General features: G+C 53.0%; 1 protein-coding gene across 6 annotated transcripts in view; it reads right to left on the bottom strand.

Moving 5' to 3' along the window:
• Positions 1-17501, bottom strand: part of CTBP1 (C-terminal binding protein 1) — a 1060098-nt gene that overhangs the window by 457384 nt on the left and 585213 nt on the right. The window lies entirely within an intron of this gene.

Below are 17501 nucleotides of genomic sequence, written 5' to 3'. Positions count from 1 at the left end.
AATATCGAGTCAACAGATGGACACGGATATGCGTTGGTCTTTATTATTGAACTGACGCGAAAACAAACTAATTTTCACGATAGCTCAATACTTACAACATATCTTGGGATTGCAGCCTGGAGTTCAACAAAAAGCCAAGTGAATATACTGACGACTGGCCTAATTGATGCCGAAAGTGTTAAAAAGAGATCTTCTTATTGTCTCTACATTCCTTTTTATTTTTTTTATTTTATCTACTCTCTCTAGCTCTCAATTGAACTATTATATTTTATAATTGTGTATCACTGAGTTTTTAAAAATGAAATGAAAAGTTTTTAACAAACTAAATCATTTTAATAAAAATGTTTTTTTTAAAAGAAATGGATTAGGGAAAGTGCATGGTATTATGAGGCTTGAGGCCTCTCCCAGGAGCGCTGGGGAAATCGGTCTGCTCCCGTCGATGCAGAAAAAAGGACTGGGGTGTGGCGCTGGTGGCCAGGGTTAAAGGAGCGCATGCTCCCAGGGCCACGCACCCGCGTGTGTATAACTTTAAAGGGTGTGTTATTTTTCTGGTGAAAAAGGTTCCATTCCCATCCCTAGCGAGGGACGCTCATCCAGGATGGAGGAAAGGGGACGGGACATAGGAGTAAGACTGAGATCCTTCTCCTTGGGACCCCTGTTCCCTCCTTCTCTTCTACACTCCGACCACCCTCCCTGGGCCCCCGTGCCTCCTGTGAGGCAAAAACAACTTGGTGTTCTCTTCGACTCCTCTCTCTCCTTCTCTTCTCACATCACGGACATTGCCAAGAAGGCCCACTTTCAGCTGCACCTCCACAGAGGCATTCGCCCTTTCCTCAACTTCCCTCAGAAACTCAATGTCTCCAGAGCTCTGGTCCTCTCCAGGCTGGATTACTGCAACAGTCTCATCCTCAATCTGCCTAAATCCTCCCTTTGCTCCCTTCAACTAATCCAGAATAGGACTGCAAGACATATCCTTAGTCTCAAGCCCTGGGAGCACATCTCTCCAGCCCTAAAATTTCTCCACTGGCTCCCAGATGCTGCAAGGATCAAGTTTAAGACCCTCTGCATCATCCACAAGGCTTTCTGCTAGAGCCCTTCGGACTTGTAGCTCCAACCCTCTACAGATCAGATGCTTTTGCAAGCACAGTAGATCGCTCTCCTCCGCAGGTGTCTCCCTTGGGAATGGCCTCTGTACCCAGATCTTATTATGTTCCGGAGGCTGCTACAGACCCTCCTTTTGTATTCCTCCTTCCCTCTCCCCTGCTAAGGTCCCCCCCTGCCTCTGTCCACCTGGCCTCGCCTGGCACTTGCTTAACCCACGGGCCCTTCCGGCCGGACCGGCGCTTACCCCCCACTCCCATGCACTTCTTGTTACTGCACTTGCATGATCCGAATGTCACAAGGAATTGTAGGACCATTTTTTGTTTTTGTCATCCCAGCCCCCCATGTCTTGTTGCGCCTCGAAACACAGTGTATAGGCACATTATAAATACCCAATAGATAAATAAATTAACTGGCATTGTAAACTGACACACACCTCTTTTAAATTTTGTAATTCCTCTATGCTTAAGTCTGTACATTCTATAAAGAAAATATATATATCTATACATACATATATCTGCCGCCCTATCTAAGTTCCTCAAGCAAGACAAACAAACCAATATCAACCAGATAAACTTCCCCTTACCCCACCCCGTACTTCCCCCCCAACATGAAGGACTTCCCCCTTCCCCTCCCTGTACACTCCCCCAAACAGAAGCATCTGTCGCACCAATGCCACTTCAAATGGACACAGAGAAACAATTGCAACCAAATGCAGGGTAGCTGCTGAAGACGCCATTGCCAGCCTCAGCCCCGCCGGGGGCCACCAAAATAACTCAACCACACTAAACTACAAAACATGAGCCATGCCGGCCCAGCAGTCGTTCCTCCTGTGTCCGCGGCCTCTGAAGATGGTCCGTGAATTGCGTCTCTAATAAGACTGGGGACGAGCCCGGCTCCGGCCGTGGTCTCCCCCTTACCGGCTGAGACCCTGGCACCGACAGTACCCGAGTTTCCAACCAGGACCAGGCTTCCTTGGGGTAATTGAAGAGTGGCACCATCCTGCCATGGTATACCTTCAGTTGTGCCAGCAAGGGCATATTTGATCACCAGCGAGATTAGGTTCTTCTTCGAGGCAAAGGACTGGCGTGCCTTCTGGAACTGCCTAGTATAGTCTGGGATGAACCCAATCCGGTAGCCGTTGTAGGTAATGGGACCTGTGGCCCTTTCCATCTGCAGTCGAGCATCCCAGCCCCGAAGGTTCAAGAGTCTGGCAAGGAACAAGTTACTTACCTGTAACTGTTGTTCTCCAGCATGGGTCTGGCATGGATTCACATGCTCATGAATATTCCCCGTCGTCAGGCCGGGAATCCTCGGTATAGAAAAAATCAGTATCAGTTTCGTTTCTGATCTGTCTTTCTCAGTAGTAACCAATCACTGGTCTCTGGGTCATACTGCCCCCAGCCAATGACTGCCCTCTCCCTAAGCCCTGCCCCTGGCAGCCATCCTCAGATTTGGTAGCACGTGAAGTGGCAGTATGACCAAGTGAAGAGCCGCAGAGGGGTAGGCGAGAGGGTTCGCATGTGAATCCATGCCAGACCCATGCTGGAGAACAACAGTTACAGGTAAGTAACTTGTTCCTTCTCCAGCATGGGGTCTGGCATGGATTCACATGCTCATGAATATAAGAATACATAGCAGTATACACATGCACAACCACGGGAGGTGGCAAAAGGCTCAATATCAAGCAATACAACAACTCAACATTAAGCAACTCTTACCTCCTCATCAGGCTCACCTTAGGCGAACAGGTTGCGCAGCACTGCCTGGCCGACTCTGGACTCCTCCCTGGAATCCCGGTCGACGCAGTAGAATCTCGTGAAGGTGTGCGTCGACCTCCACGTAGCAGCCCTGCAGATGTCGAGCAGGGGCACACCAGACAGGAACGCCGTAGTAGCAGCGATCGCTCTGGTCGAATGGGCCCTCGGACGGCCTGGCAACGGTCGGTTTGCGAACCGGTGACAGTGCATGATGCAGCCAGAGAACCATCTGGAAATGGAAGTCTTCGAGCGAGCCTTCCCTTGATTCACAGGTCCAAAGTTCACAAACAGCTGTGATGTCTTCCGAAAACTCTTCGTGCGGTCCACGTAGAAATTCAGCGCTCTAGCTACATCCAGCGAGTGCAGAGTCCTCTCAGCCGGCGACGAAGGCGACGGGAAGAAAACTAGCAACACCAAAGGCTCGTTGAGGTGGAAGTCTGACGGCACCTTGGGCATGAAGGAGGGGTGCGTCCTCAGCACCACCCTCGTGTCTTGAAAAGTCAAGTATGGAGGCTTGCAAGACAGGGCCTGGATCTCTCCCACTCGTCGTGCAGAGGTGATGGCCACGAGGAATGCTGTCTTCCACGACAGAAATTTCAACGGCACTGAATGCATAGGCTCGAATGGGGCCCCCATGAGCCTAGTCAGCACCACGTTGAGCTCCCACGCCGGGGAAGGGGCCTTCACCGGCGGGAATGATCGGAACAGTCCTTTCATAAATTCCTTCACCAGTCGATGAGACCACAAGGACGCCCGTCCTGTAGTTCTGGTGTAACGTGAGACGGCAGCCAGATGTACCTTGATGGAAGCGTGAGACAGGCCAGCCTTGGCCAAGGGCAATAGGTACGGCAATACTTGAGGAGCCGTAATCCGCAGAGGGTTAATCTTCTGTGCACGGCACCAGACAGAGAACCTCTTCCATATGTGTCCATAGCACTTGAGAGTTGAGGATGCCCTGGCCTTCGCAAGAACCTCTCTGCAGTCGGCCGGGATGTCGTATCCTCCAAACTCTAGTGCTGCATGAGCCAGGCCTGCAAGTTCAGCGACTCTGGTTCGTGATGAAGAATGGCGCCTCCTTCTCTGGAGAGAAGATCCACGTCCGTCGGCAGCTTGACTGGTGTGGACGCTGACAAGTCCAGAAGGTCCGGGAACCAGATCTGCCTCGGCCACGCCGGTGCGACGAGGATCATCCTGCACCGGGACCTCTTGAGCTGGTTGACGAGCCGGAGTAGCAACGGCGGGAACGCATAAAGGAACAGGCCGTCCCAAGGGAACGAGAAAGCATCGCCCATGCTCCTCGGTTGGGGAAACCTGCTGGCGAACCTCCGGCACTTGGAGTTCGCCGCCGTCGCGAAGAGATCGATCTGGGGTTCGCCCCATCGTCGGAAGAGTCGGTCCACTTGATCCTGGCGCAGTTCCCACTCATGGCACGAGCGCAGCTCTCTGCTGAGTGAGTTGGCGAAGGTGTTTTTTATCCCTGCCAGATGAAAGGGTACCAGAAACATCCCTTGGGCGACGGCCCAATGCCACAGATCCTGGTCTTCCTTGGATAGGGCAGGGGATCTGGTTCCGCCCTGCTTCCGAATGTAAAACATTGTGGTGGTGTTGTCGGTGAAGATCCTCACCACCTTGCCCTTGAGGGACGGAAGGAAGGACCTGAGGGCCCAGAACACTGCACGGAGCTCCAAGATGTTGATGTGGAGAATCTTCTCCTCCGGGAGTCAAAGGCCTCTCGCATGGAGACCCCCGGTGTGCGCTCCCCAACCTTCCAGGGAGGTATCCGTTGTCACCGTCACCTGGTGGGCTGGGGTTATGGGAAACCTGTTCCCGCCGTCAGATGAGAGCGGACACCCCACCATCGTATCGCCTGACGGAATGCTTCATCGAGCGGGATCCTGTCCTCGAAGCTGCCCGTCGTCTGGATCCAGTGGGCGTCGAGGAATTCTTGCAAGGGTCGCATCCGAAGTCTGCAGTGGCGCACCAGATAAATGCAGGAGGACATCATTCCGAGGAGGGACTTGATAGACCTCACTCTGGCCACGTCCGTGGCCAGCAGACGTTGCACCTTTCCCAGGATGGTCCTTATCCTTTCCTCCGACGGTGAGGCCCGCCGCGCCACTGTGTCGAGCTGTGCTCCCAGAAACAGGGCGACTTGCGACGGGACCAGGTGGGATTTTGGAAAGTTGATGGAGAACCCCAGGTCCGTCAGCAGCTGGACGGTCTTCGCAGTGTGTTCCACGGCGAGCTCCCTTGTCCTTGCCCGTATAAGCCACTCGTCCAGGTAGGGGTAGACGTGGATCCCCTGCAGGCGCAGCCGCGCCGCCACCGGTGCTAGGCACTTCGTGAACACCCTGGGCGCCGATTTTAATCTGAACGGGAGGGCCTTGAACTGGTAGTGCCGCCCTTTGACCACGAACCTCAGGAACTTTCGGTGTCTCTTTAGAATAGGGATGTGGAAGTATGCATCCTCCAAGTCCAACGACGACAGGAAATCGCCCTCCTCCAGCTGTCCCAGCACGTGCTGGAGGGTGACCATCCGGAACTTCTGTGCCTTGATGTATTTGTTCAGTCGTCGCAGGTCCAGGATGGGACGCCATCCTCCTGTCTTCTTCTTTAAGAGGAAGTATCTTGAGTAAACTCCGGAGCCCCGAAGCCTCTTTGGAACGAGCTCGATGGCACCTTTCCTGAGCATCGCCCTTACTTCCAACAGCAGTTGAGGGACGTGATTTCCCTTCCTGGCCACGGGAGGAATGCAGGGGCACCTCTTGTGGAACTCGAGGGCGTGCCCCAGGGCCAGGGCGTCCACCACCCAACGGTCGGTGGAGATGGACTCCCACATGCCGACGAACTTCGTCAGCCGGCCTCCCACCGGGGGGCTTCGGCGGGGGCCCGACCCGACGGTCGGTTCAATCTTGCTTGGAGGCCGCTTTACCTCCTTGACCACCTTGGCGACGACGGCGGGATCCACCTGACTTGCCGCGTCCCCTGTAGGCCTCCTGCGACGAAGATCTTGCCGCTTGACGGTACGTAGAGGAGCTGCTGCCGGCTCCCTTGGAGGCACCCTGTCTGCCTCCGGAGCTCCGAAAGGACGGCCGTCGCTGTTGGAGCACACCCAGTGCACGGGCCGTCTCCGTGTCCGTCTTGATCGCCTGAAGGGACTCATCAACCGCCTTGCCAAAAAGGTTGTTCCCATCGAAGGGCATGTCCAAAACCTTGGTCTGTACGTCCTGGCGGGAATCCGTCGCCTTGAGTCATCCTCATCGTCTCAGGCAAATGCTGTTGCCCAACTGACGGAAACCGGTGTCGGCGATGTCCATAGCCACCGTAATGGCGTGGTCCGAGGCAATCTCACCTTCCTGTAAGATTTCCAGGGCCTCAGCCCTCTTGGCGTCTGGAAGGAAGTCCAACAGAGGGGCGATCTTAAACCACAACTCCCTGTCGTAGCGGGCTACGATGGCCAGGGCGTTGGCCGCCTTGATGGTCGTCGCTGCAGATGAGATGACCCGTCGTCCCATCGCATCCAGCTTCCTACCCTCGCCGTCCGGCGGGGAGGTTGAAGTCGAGGCCGATGCCCCCCCCCGCTTTCTTCTTGGCCGCCGCCAAAATGACCGAATCCGGGGTAGGTTGCGCCCTAAGGCACAAGGGGGCAGCGTCGGGGACCCGGTACTTCTTCTCGTACCGGTCCCTCTTCGCAGGAGCCGTGGCAGGGTTCCTGAGGAGGGCGAGCCCCTCATCCCAGATGTCATCAAGAAGCGGTACGGCGAGGACCGTCTTCCTTTTAGCCTCGCACCGTTGGTAAAGGAACCCTTCCTTTGTCTTTTCTTCGGGGCAGAGCTGGAAGAGCTCGGATGCCCTGGAAATCATAGCATGGAAGGATCCAATCTCGTTGGGTGGGGACGCCCGGGCAAGGGGGCGACGGGGGACACGTCCCGTCATCGCCTCTGTCGTCATCCGTACCCGTCGTAGTCGTGTCCATGCCTGTATCATCCCCGTGGGTAGTGGACCGGGGGAAGGCAGAGAAGGCCGCAGAGGCGGGAGAGGAGGCCTAGGATGCGTCCTCCTCCTCTTAAGTGGTGGGCTCTCCGAAGGTCCTGGCTCCGGTTCTTCCGTCGGGTCTGGCTCAGGTACCTCCGTCGGGGGAAGGGGCAACCTAGTCCTTATCTCCGAGCATAAGGACTGGATGGCTGACAAAATGGCCGCCGAGGTGTCCTGCGGCGCCGGAAACGACGGGAGCGAGGGCACTTGAGGAGCCTCGTCTGTGTCACGGTCACCCTCGTCGTCGCCCTCGTCGGGATCCCTCCTGGGCCTCCTCCACGACTTGGATGAGCTCCTCTTCAGAGGTCATGTCCGTATCCACGATGGCCACCAGCCCCTCCCCCACCCTTTCCAACGAGGACTTCGTGGGGGTCTTCTCGATGGGCCTGAAAGAAGACTCCCTCCGCGGTGGCAGGGAGACTCTGGTATCTGAGGGCGCCTCCACTGGTGTAGCCTCCACAGGCTGAGCCAGGGCCGCGGCGACATCCTCAATCGAGGTCTTAGCAGGGTGAATTAAGGCCAATGTCACCTTCTGTACGCCTGGGGCCTTCACCTTGGGGGGAGGGTCCGAGCCTCGCTCCCCCTCTGCCGGAATCTTCGAGATCGACCGGGGCCTCTCCAGAAGCTTTGCCGGGTTCTCGGACTTCCTCTTACCCGAGCCAGAGCGTTGGCTCGTGGTCGATGGCACCGGGGAGGATGCGCCCTGCCTGGCAGCCAAGGAGCCCGACCGTTAGGCGCTCCCGGTGCCCGCGGACTCGCAGTGCTTAGCCTTTTGTTGAGCCCCCGTCACTGGGGCACCCTCACAGGACTTTTTTCTTCTTCTCGCCTGGCGGGCTCTTACCTTCCAGCCAGTTGGCGAGACGGAGGTGGCGATCCTTCATGGTCCGCTCCGACATGTTCCCACGAAACGTGCAGTCCTTTTCCTTGTGCGTCTTGTCCTCATGGAGACAGTAGAGGCATAACGAATGCTCGTCCTCCTTGAAAACGTTCTGAAGCTGGCATCCAGGGCAGGTCCTGACAGCTTCCCTTGAGGGGCGTAGAAACTCTGAAACGGATCCCCGTTGATCGGAAGTAGAAACGGTGGAGCTTGAGGCTCTATTTAACCAAATAAATGAGAAAATCTCCTGAAAAAAGCGCGAAAACGCAGCAAAAGCTCGAGAGCTACAGCACGAGGACTCCTAACACTTGAAGGTGCGGTAAAAATCTGAGGATGGCTGCCAGGGGCGGGGCTTAGGGAGAGGGCAGTCATTGGCTGGGGGCAGTATGACCCAGAGACCAGTGATTGGTTACTACTGAGAAAGACAGATCAGAAACGAAACTGATACTGATTTTTTCTATACCGAGGATTCCCGGCCTGACGACGGGGAATATTCATGAGCATGTGAATCCATGCCAGACCCCATACTGGAGAATTATGGTGCAATGGAACCTCTGGGAACAGGCCGGCCGGTTGGAATCCTGTGGGCTCTTTCGACAGAGAAACATTTGGAAAATGTCTTTGCGGCAAAGAACTCTGTCAGCCATCGCTCAAAGATCTCCATGCTGGGCCCTCCTTCCGTTTCCGGCACTTCCAGGATGCAAAGGTTGTTGCGCAGTGATCTCCCCTCACTGTCCTCGGCTCTACTTTCCAGGTGAGCAGGCTTCTGAGAGACTGCTGAGAGCTGCTTTACTATGCGCTTGAGCGTATCTTCGGAGTCCGAGATGCACTGTTCCGCCTCATCCACCCTTGATGCAAGTTTCTGTATATCTTGTCAAAGAAAGGACACCTCTGCTGAGAGACCATCGACTTTCTTTTCACCTGAGGATCTGGAGTCCCCTATGGCAATCATAATGTCAGTGAGGGAGATCTGGGGAAGCTGTGTCTCCCATCCCGAACCCGGCATTGTCGGGAGTGTGAGACGGCGAGGGGCCACTCACCATGTACTGATCATTGTTATCCCGGAGCCTCATTTTCCTGGCATTCTCCTTGAGCATGGCTCCTACATGCTGGGTCCCAGGCGCTGGCTACTGCACCCTCTATCTCGTGCAGGGCTACCTCCGAAAACCGGACCACCTAAGTGACACCAGCACAGGGCCCGTAAATGGTATCTGTGGCCGCAGACAGCCGTTGCCCAAGGCCCGGTCGCACAAGTTGTGCAGGTACGGTGCTCCTCCAACCCCGTTCTACACAAAGCGTGAGCACCACCGCCCCCACGGGCCCACGTCATTCGGTGTCATCAGAGGGCCCCAAGAGAGAGCCCCCTCCTACAAAAGTGCCAAGTGCTGCTGCTCAGATTGGTGGGTAGTTGTTCAGGGCCAACAGTGCTTGCCCACACAGGATGAGGGTCTGGATCACCACGGCCTGTCTTGCTAGGTGCCACCAGTCCGCTTGCCCCAGTGCGCCCCTGCACAGAGTCCCCCAACCCCAGAAAGTGCCTAGTGCTGCTACTCAGATTGGTGGGTAGTTGGGCCCACAGCGTTTGCCCTCCCAGGATGCAGGCCTGGATCACCCCGGCTTGTCTTGCTAGGTGCCACTGGTCCGCCTGTCCCTGGGGCATCACAGCACAGGGGTACGTTGATGTGAATTGGGCCCTATGCCAGTAATTGTCCAGGCCTGGGCACACAGGCGTGGTCTCCCCTGCAGCTGTGTCCACAACTGCTAATGGTCAATGGGGGGGGAGCCCTCTTGATCACCCGGTGTGCCAAATGTTCCAATCCCACCACAGGGGATCTGCAGCAGGGCCCAATGCTACCCCACACACTGTGGGAGCAGTGCCCCGGCACGTCCACGTTGTTCTTAAAAGCACGCCAAATTCCAGGCCCTTCTTGCCGCCTAATGCCCTGCCTTCAGTGTGCCAGCAGATCCCCCCTGGGCCTCCGCTATGTGGCTTGTTCTGCCCACTGTCTCCAGTCCGTGCACGCCAGGCCTCGGCATCCGCCGCCCCCATTGGCACACAGTCACTGCCGCGGACCGGTGTCCGCTAATGTTCTTATCCTCTCCTGGGGGTCTTGCGGTGTGTTGCGGCCCAGCACTGTGCCACCCCAGCATACCAAGTGCTTCCCCACTGATACTGCTCAGTGTTCACACCCCGGTGGGAGCGCCCGGAGCCTTTCGCCCTTTTCTCGCCACTGGTATATATAGTTTGCCACTCTGCCGATCCGGCAGCCCTTGCAGGATGGCAAGATGGCGGCGGCATGCAAGCTCCCTTGACACCGCGCGGCTCCCAAAAGTGCACCAAATTCACTCAGTAATAAGCGGGGACACTCTGCTGCCGGGAAATGGAAGTTCTACGGCAGGAGTTAGTACAGACATAACTGCTGCTGTCTCATTTTATCCCTTTCCGCTTTAGTCAAGGGGGACCTGACCCCCCCGATTTGCATTGGTTCTCCTGAACCTTCCGCTTTTCGGGTAGTATTGTCCTTTGAACGCACATACATAGGGCGAGGGTCCGGTCTGGCTCAGTCTGCTCTTCGGTACTGCAACCTATGATCCAGTTGAACAACAAGGTCAATGAATTCTGAGCAGTCTTTCGTGGGGTTCACTACTTGTGCGAGAACATCCTTGAGCTCCCCCCGCAACCCCTGATGAAATAACGTGGTTCTCTTCTCCACTGGCCATTCTGCTTCAACTACGAGTCTATTGAACGTGGCTATGTATGTTAATAAGTTTTGATTCCCCTGGCATAGGGACAGAAGTTTGTTGTCTAATGCCTGCCCATGAGTACGCCGGGCGAACAGCTTTTCCATCTCCTGCTGAAAGCCCCTGAAGTCATGCAGCAAAGGATCGTCTTGGGCCACAAAGGGTACAGACCAATCCGCGGCGCTACCACTCAGGTAGGATAGCACAAAAGCGACCCGTGATTGGTCATCCGGAAAGGCCCGTGGCCTACAAAGGAAGTGCAGGCAGCACTGGTTCATGAACGAACGTTGCAAACCTCTTGGGATCCCCCGTAAATCGTTCAGGCGGGGCCAAGGGAACTGCCCCAGGAAGGGTTATCTGAACGGGATTGGCTGATGGCGTTGGCATCGAGGGCACGCTTCCCGGCAATGGTGCATGCCCTGCTTGTGACTGGAGAAGTTGTCGGCTTAAATCATCAGTACGTTCTTTGGCTACTATCAGCTCCCTTCTCAGGGTGTTGGTCTCCTGCCTGGCTGCATGTACTTCGGAACGTAGCTGTACCAACATTTGAGCTAACTGGTCAGTTTCTGACGTTTCCATGACGCCCAGGTGGATTTTGATGTGAGGCTTTGCATTCTGTAACGCTCACCCGGTATCCACGGGGACGTCACTCAGCCGGTCCTAGCCTCTTACGACCTCGCACCCTTCCCTGTAGGCTTTTCGACTGGAGACTGGGCCTGAAACACAGGATTGGTAGAGTTTAACTCCCTATTGTCTCTGTGTGCTTGAACCCCTTCCTCCCCGGGGTCCAACCCTTCCCTTTGATCCACAGCTCACCTTGTTTTCTTGGATGATGTGCTCTCCGTCCTGCTTTCAGCGCAGGGGCGCGTTGATTGATGCAGGCTCATTGGTGCCTAGTTACTTCACTGGCGAGAGTCCGACTGGTAAGTATAATGAGTCTTTGAACAGTTCTCTAACTTCGTTCCTTTCCTTCTTAGATGATGGCTGGCGTCTGGGGATGGCGGCGTGCTGCTGAGATGAGTGGCACTGAAGGTGAGTGAGAGTGCGATGCACGATGCATCCTTTTCGTATTTGTATTGAACTGAGTTCTTTTTCTGTGTCTTTTAGGTGCCGCGACGTTATCAGCGTGGATGCCGGTTATGAAGAAGAAATGCGGTGAGTAAGCGCGGTATGCGGTGCCTCTAGATGTGTCCACGCTAACCTGGAGTGTCTTTTCCCCCTCGCAGATGGATGAAAGGTTCCAGAGACACAGTTCCCCCAGAGCGGCTGGGATTCAGGTAAGCGTTTGAAGCTCGTACTGTATTTGAAAAAATATAAGCGAAGAGCTGTAAAATGCATACTAATGCCTTTTCTCTGCTCTTTTCCTCTTCATTAGGAAGCGGCGTGCCGGGATGGGAATGACACCGCTGAAGATGCCCGCAGAACAGAAGGAGCGTTGAATGATGGGCAGAGGGCTGCAAGGTACGGCTGTTCCTAACAGTGTTCTTGTTCTTGCAGGAGCTGAGCGCAGAAGAAAGATGCAGGCCCACTGGAGACCGATCCGAACACGCTGAGTGTCACGCTGCAGGTGCAGAAAATGCAAAGAATGCTTCTCAGCCAGGGTGTGGCTTGAATAGTCTCTGGGTATCCCAGATGCCTCTGGGCTGAAACACACCCAAAAGACTAGACCGCACATGCAGTTCTGGGAACCGAAATATGTGGGGGCATCCATCTTGTCCCCATCAATGCATTACAAGTCCAATCCCCAATGTTATCCTATGGGAGTGAGTGAGTCTGGTGCCACAAGCGCCAAGTCTGACTCCAAGTGAGTCTTTGGAGTGATGGAGAGGCCCTTGAGGGCCATGTAGGTGATCGTGGCCTGGCTCCAGCCTGACATCTTGGAAGGCTGGGGACAAGAGGGGCAGGAATCATGACAAGAGCTTGATCCGTGATGTCAAGAGTCTTGCAAAGACGAGTAATCAGGATGTTGTGATGTCATGCCAGTCCGATAGCACAGCGAGTGGAGCGCTCGCTTTGACATATGTGCAGAGCCTGCCGACGCAGGTTTGAATCCCAGCGGGGCCAAACTCAGCCTTTCATCCTTCCGGGGTCGATAAATTAGCACCAAACACTGTGGGTAATAATAAGCAGCGCTCAGATGCCTGAGGGTTCGTAGCGCTATATAAATGCTAAATAATAATAATTATTATATTATTATTGTTATTGTGGTTGACTGTGTCAAATGCAGAGGAAAGGTCGAAGAGAATGAGGACAGAGGGAGAGCTAGAGTCAAGATTAGAGAGCAGATCTTGATGCGTGTTCTGGAGCGCAATTTCAGTGCCTCTGGCTGCTCTGAAGTCAGACTGATGGTCACCAAGACAACAAACAGATTCAGTGTGGAGAGTTAGCTGGGAGATAGCCAACTTCTCCAAGTGTTTGCCCAGGAAAAGAGTGATAGAGTTCGGGAAATAGTTTTCCGGAATGGAGGCGACGACAGACAGCTTATTTAGTAAGGGGTGCACAAGGGAGTGCTTAAGAAGAGAGGGGAAGATCCAGTGGTGTAAGAGTGATTACAGAAATCGGCCAAAGCTGGAGCGAGAGAACCAATGTTGTCCTTAATGGTTCTGGAGGAGTAGGGGGTCACCTGTCTGGATGAAACTTTCATAGACCAAACTTGTCTGGAAACATCTCCAGGTGTTTCAGGAGAGAGGAGGAGAGAAGGTAAGGCAGCCAAGGAGGGCTTGCGAGTGGTGGAGGGAGAGAGAAGAGAAGAGGAGGAGAGTGCAGACAGGATGTCCTGGGTTTTAGTGGTGAAATGAGAAACCAGAGCTGTGCAGAGGGCCTGGGTAGGTATAGAAGAGGTAGATACTGCAGTAGGACTTGCCAGCTCCTTGCAGATTTTTTAAAGTTTGGCCAGGTTGTTAGAGGCCGCAGAGCTGAGGGCTTGAATATGGACCCTCTTCTTAGAGAAGATGGCGAGTCTGTAGTGCATTTGGAGCAGGTGGGAGGCCAGTTTATCAGAGGGTGCACCCGAAGCTGCCCACTTCCGTACAGCTACTCTGCACTTGCACTTCAGAGCGGCCAGATCAGAGCGGCCAGATTGAAGCAAAATCTACTGAATTTCAATTTTTGAAATGTTTAATTTAACACAGTATTTGAATAAATGTGACACAGTTGCTCCTTTGAGAAATGTGTGCTCACGTTGCATGCAGGTAGCCATATTCCTTTGGGAGAAAATAAGACCTGGGATTTTGAAATGTAGAAAGGTAATATTTGTACAGGTTTTCTCAACTAACTGCGAGTATAGAAAATGTAGGGGTATAGTTAATTTCAGCGAGAATACCATAAAACATTTGAGGGATTTCCTGCTTGCCGGACACTACACTGAACAAAGTTTTCTTTCCTGAGTTGATTCTTTCATCACCTAACCAATCATCAGGCCCATTTGAATATATGCAACCTTCGTGGGACATGACCTACTGCTGGACATCATGCAACTGGGAACCCTGAAGAGCAGTGCTTCATCGCGACAGTGCCCTAGCCCCTCCAGTAAGCGGAAACACAGAAGAAACTTTTCAGGCAATTGTGGACAGACCAGCAGAAGTGCAAAGCCTCTTTACATGGCTGCCAGACACCAGAACAAGGTATAGTGTATTTTACAGTTATCTGCTTTACCCACAAGTGCATGCACAATAGTGAATCTGTCAATCTGGATCAAAGGAAAATGAAATCAACCCCACCTCGTCAACCCTCTGTAGCCCTCCGTTCCTGCAATACTGCTATTTTGGTCAGCCACAAATTCAAATGCTCCATCAAAGAAGGCAGACGCTTTGGCATCCGGGTGCCTCGAACACAGAATGCTCTTCCCCACTTTAGTTGCTTAGATGCCAGTCACCTGCGCTTCAAAGTCCTTCTTAAAGTACACCTTTCTTCCTCACATGAGCCTCTGTTCCGGGGTCTGAGAACATCAGAATCAAGACGCAGACTAGTCTGCACTATAAAAATGGTCACACTCAGTCACTATGTGTATGATCGGGAAGGTTGTGTGCGCGCATCTGTGTGTGCGATTCCTGATTACACAATCAACTTTCGTCAAGTTTACTAAAGTTCTGACCAAACCCGAGAGCTCAAGTTGTGGGGTTTACGTGGAGTAACTATTAAGTGATTGGTTGCTCACACCAGTGCTTTCCCATCTGTCATGCATGCGCATGATACCAACATTCAGTTTGGACCTCACTGAAAGATGGTTGTTATGTTATTTGAATTTATAGAGCGCGCTGTCACCAAAGGTATCTTGGTGTTGAGGAGAAAGATGAGGATGAACAGCAGTACATCAACAAGATTTAGAATAAAAGGGTCTTCAAGGATTTTCTGAAGGCAAAATGATTGGATATAGCCTTAAGGGAAGGAGGCAGATTATTCCAAATTTGAGCTGCCGCAATAGAAACAGCCCGGCCTCCAATGCGTTTGCGGCGGAAGGAGGGGACTACCAGCAGCTCCGCTGTGGAGGAGCGTAACATACGAGCACGAGCAGGGTGGTAACAAACAAACTTAGACTGAAGATATTCTGCTCCTAGTCCGTGGAGTGCTCGATGAACAATGCACATTGACTTAAACTCGATTCTCCGACTAACCGGAAGCCAGTGCAGAGCGCGTAGCACCAGGCAAACATGAGCTCCATAGGGAGATCCAGTGGCAACACGAGCTGCCAGATTTTGGAGGCGCTGTAGCCGCTGGACTAAACCCTTAGGTTGCGCAAGATACAGCGAGTTACAGTAGTCCAGACGGCTAAGCACCATAGCTTCAACAAATGGAGGACGAAGAGTGGCCGGAAGAAGCGGTAGAACCTTTTTTCAAAATTTTAATATGAATGTGGCCTGTCTTGCACACAGCGGAAACTTGATTGTGCATTGAAAGAGAAGCAGAGAGAATAACAGCAAGGTTTCTAACCTTTGTCACAGGAACCGGCATAGAGCCAAGAGAAGAGGGCCAGAATGAGGACACCCAAAGTGAAGGATCAGGGGGGCACCAACCACCCGCACCTCTGTCTTGTCCCCCTTCAGCTTCAGCCAGTTCCCGCTCATCCACTCACCTACAGCAGTCAGGCACTGATGGAAATGCGACTATACCTCAGTAGGATCCAAGTCCAGACGAATTAGGAACTGGGTGTTGTCGGCATAAGAATAGCACCTGACGCTGAGGGAGCGGATGAGACAGGTAAGAGACCAGATGTAGATATTGAAGAGAATGGGTGACAAGGCAGAGCCCTGTGGCACACCACAAGTAAGATTGAAAGAGCGAGACAGAAAAGGAGGAAGAGAGAGCACATGAGTGCGATCAGCCAGAAAGGAAGAGAACTACGAGAGGACCTGTCCCTTAATCCCGATCTGGGACAGGCGGGAAAGCAAGATGGGGTGATTGACCCTATCAAAGGCTGCTGAAAAATCCAACAAAATCAGGGCCCTAACCCCACCAGCATCAACCAGCCTGGCCATGTCATCTAGGACTGACACTAATACACTTTCCGTACCCATACAGGCCTAAAGCCAGATTGAGTGGGGTCGAGCAGTGTGGATGACTCTAAGAAGGAGGAAAGAAGAGGGGAAATAAGAGATTCGAGCAGTTTCATAGAAAACAGAAGAAGTGAAATGGGACGGAAATTAGGAAGGATTGAGAGGTCAAGTGACGGTTTCTTTACCAAAGGGATAGCTGTGGAAATGTTAAGTTCAGCTGGGATGACTCCTGTTTGACAGGAGACATTCACCGATGTAGTAAGTTCCGTAAGGATGGCCCCGGCAATTTCTTTCATAACTGCTAACGGAATAACATCGGAAGGGGAGCCCCATTTAATCCATTGTATGGCGCCTATCACTGTTTCTTCAGAGAATACAGAGAAGGTAGACCATTCCATAACTGTGGTAGAACTACCTGCTGAAATAGAGCAGCCATTAGAGCTGGAGGACAGCGGGGATGTTTGAATGGCCGTCCGAATGGTGTCAATCTTAGATGTAAAACATTGAGCGAAAGAGTCACAACGATCCTGTGCAGACAGGAGAAGAAGAGTAATTTTCTCAGAAGAAGAGAGAGAGTGGACCACTGAGAAAAGAGTTTTAGGAAGACAGAGGGCTGACTCCACTGTCTGAGTGAAATACAGTCTTTTAGCTTTGCGAATATCAGAGAAGTAGGCAACTGAGCAGGCTTTGTATTGAGCTTTGGCATTAAGGTCGTAGGCAATGCGCTATTTACGTTCTGCCTGCCACCTTCAGTGTAGGAGTGAACCAAGGCTGAGTGGGAAGCTTGTGTGGTTGAATGTGCCGGAAAGGGGCAATTATATCCGCAGCTTCACTCAGAGACAATAGTAAAGTAGAAAAGGAGGGGTGGGTTTGTGTCTGGTATTTACTTTTAATAAGTTTGGAAAGGTTCTGCAGGTCGGCATAACGCCAACTGCGTTGTCAGACCTGCGGTGGACGAGTTTTGGTTAAGATCATGCCTGTAGTGCGAAATTGAGCCTCTGGGGGTACAATCAGGAGTGAAAGATAGGAATGTGTGATGAATCAAGGCAATTCGTGCCTTCTCCCACTTTGAGGCTAAGGAGGTGAGCCTGCTCTGCAAGACCCTCCCTTAGGGGTCTGGGCAAGTGGGACCTCCTTCGGAGGGACTCTCCCTTAGGGGACAAGCACTCCTGGTTCCTGTCATGAACTCCCTAAGCTGTTCCCCAAGATGGCATGCATGGGACTATCTGAGAGGCAAAACAGCAACACTTAAAGAGACTGGTTCGATGGCAAAGTTAACCTATGCCATCAGGGAACAAACTGTCTCTTTAAGAACAAACTTCTGATCAACTGTGACGAGGAGGTGGATTATAGAGGACACGTTGAATCAAAGGGAGGACAAGAAACGCATACGCGAGCAGGGGAGGCCCTCTGACAGCGTAACACAGGTGAGAGGCAGAGCTGCGAGGAGCTGCAAAGCCCACGAATTTCAGAAGTGCTCTGAACAAGAAGAGC

The sequence above is a fragment of the Ambystoma mexicanum genome, chromosome 6q (assembly GCF_040938575.1).
Source record: "Ambystoma mexicanum isolate Mex_15411 chromosome 6q, UKY_AmexF1_1, whole genome shotgun sequence".
NCBI classification, from domain to species: Eukaryota; Metazoa; Chordata; class Amphibia; order Caudata; family Ambystomatidae; genus Ambystoma; species Ambystoma mexicanum.
The sequence above is the reverse complement of the archived record's forward strand: the minus strand, read 5'-3'. Positions and strand labels throughout refer to the sequence as shown.